The 2,232-nt window shown below is 33.9% G+C and overlaps 1 pseudogene; it reads right to left on the minus strand.

Annotated features, from left to right (window-relative positions):
• Positions 1-2,232, minus strand: part of LOC103599976 — an 87,706-nt pseudogene that overhangs the window by 34,206 nt on the left and 51,268 nt on the right.

Raw genomic sequence — 2,232 nt, forward strand, 5'->3', positions numbered from 1 at the left:
TAGAATCTCGGTATCATGGTAATACTGATGCAGGCAATGAGCGGAAAAGCAGCTCTACAACATCTGTCTTGGGGAGAATTTGAGAACAGTTGATGGTAAATCTCCAAATATTTGATAGTATTTCTTTTCTTTTTTTTTTTTTTTTAAAGATGACCGGTAAGGGGATCTTAACCCTTGGCTTGGTCTTGTCAGCACCACGCTCAGGCAGCGAGCCAACCGGCCATCCCTATATGGGATCCGAACCTGGGGCCTTGGTGTTATCAGCACCGCACTCTCCCGAGTGAGCCACGGGCCGGCCCGATAGTTATTTCTAATTAAAGTTTCTGGACATGATCTTTTCTTGGTATGTACTGGTTTTTCATTGTTAATACAATCACTTCACCTGTAGTAGGTGTATTATGATTATTTTTTTGACTCAGATTTTGCAGTTTGTTTCTAGGAATTTGTCCATTTCATGCACATTATCTACTATATTAACATGCCATTCTTCATATTATTCTTTCGTAAATAGTTTTATGTGTGAGGATGGTAGTAATGTCTCCTCTTTAATTTCTAAATTTAGTTANCTATTAACATAAAGGCCAATAATGCAATCCCTTTACTTCCCCTGTGAAAGTAAAGTTCTCTTCCCCAACGAGAAGAGGCCCAGGGATGATACCTAAGTGTTTCCACACTAGCCGTGTGTTGTAGCTTTACCTGTTCAAGTATACACTTCTACTGTTAAACTTATTTCTAAGAATTTTATTTTGATTCTATTGTAACTAGAATTGTTTCTTCAATTTTATATTTCTATTATTTATTTTTGTGTACGCAGTGATTTTTGTATATTGATCATGTATTTGTTACTTTTCAGAACTCTGTTTTTCATTAATTCCTTATGGTTTTCTACATAAGAACATGTCAACTGAAAATACAGAAAATCATACTTTCTTTCCGATCTAGATTCCTTTTATTTACTTGTCACCAGTTTTTCTGTCTAGTAAAATGATGAAAAGATGTGGTGAGAGTGGATCGTTTATCTTGCTCCTAATCTTAGAAAATAAGCATATGAACTTTCACCATTAAAAACAGTCTGAGCAGGGGGTTTTCACATGCTCTTCATCAGTTTGAGGATGTTCCCTTCTTTTCCTACTTTGTTGAATGTTTTCTTCATAGAAGGATGTTGGGCTTTGTCAAATTTGTCCATCTGTTGAAATGTCGTGTGGTTTTATTATTTTATTGATATAGTGTATCATAATATGTAATTTTTTCTGTTAACCAAACATGTAGTCCTGGGATATATGAAACATTGATGCAGGGTATAATTATTTTTATATGTTGCTTGATTCTATTTACTTTTCTGGTTTTACCTAATTTTGCAACAATAGTCATAAGATACATTCTTCTGAATTTTTCTTTGCTTGTAATGTCTTTGTAGAATCTCGGTATCATGGTAATACTGATGCAGGCAATGAGTGGAAAAGCAGCTCTATAACATCTGTCTTGGGGAGAATTTGGGAATAGTTGATGGTAAATCTCCAAATATTTTATAGTATTTCTAATTAAAGTTTCTGGACATGATCTTTTCTTGGTATGTAGTGGTTTTTCATTGTTAATACAATCACTTCACCTGTACTAGGTGTATTATGATTATTTATTTTTTTTGACTCAGATTTTGCAGTTTTTTTCTAGGAATTTGTCCATTTCGTGCACATTATCTACTATATTAACATGCCTTTCTTCATATTATTCTTTCATAAATAGTTTTATGTGTGAGGATGGTAGTAATGTCTCCTCTTTAATTTCTAAATTTAGTTATTTGTGTCTTCTGTATCTCTATCTCTCTCTGGTCTAGCTAAGGAGTTGTCAGTTTCTTTAATCTCTCATGATCTTCATTTTGGTGTTCTATTCTTTTTTTCTTTTCTCATTGTCTATTTCATTGATATCTCCTGCAACCTTGATTCATTTTTTCCTTCTGCTTACTTTACATTTCACTTGCTCTTCCTCTTTCAGTGTCTTCACATGTAAGTTTAGATTACTGACTTGAGATCATTCCTTTTTAATATAAATATCTACATCTATAGACTTTCCTCTAAGCTTCGCTTTAATTATCTTCCAAATTTTGTACATTGTATTTTCATTTTCAGTTATATTAGTATATTTTCTTTTTTTTTTTTGTCTTTTGTCTTTTTCCGTGTCCGGCAACGGATCACAACCCTCAGTGTTGCCCCCGTACCGGACCGGGGACCGGCA

This window comes from Galeopterus variegatus, unplaced genomic scaffold (assembly GCF_000696425.1).
Source record: "Galeopterus variegatus unplaced genomic scaffold, G_variegatus-3.0.2 Scaffold3173, whole genome shotgun sequence".
In the NCBI taxonomy this organism is placed as follows: Eukaryota; Metazoa; Chordata; class Mammalia; order Dermoptera; family Cynocephalidae; genus Galeopterus; species Galeopterus variegatus.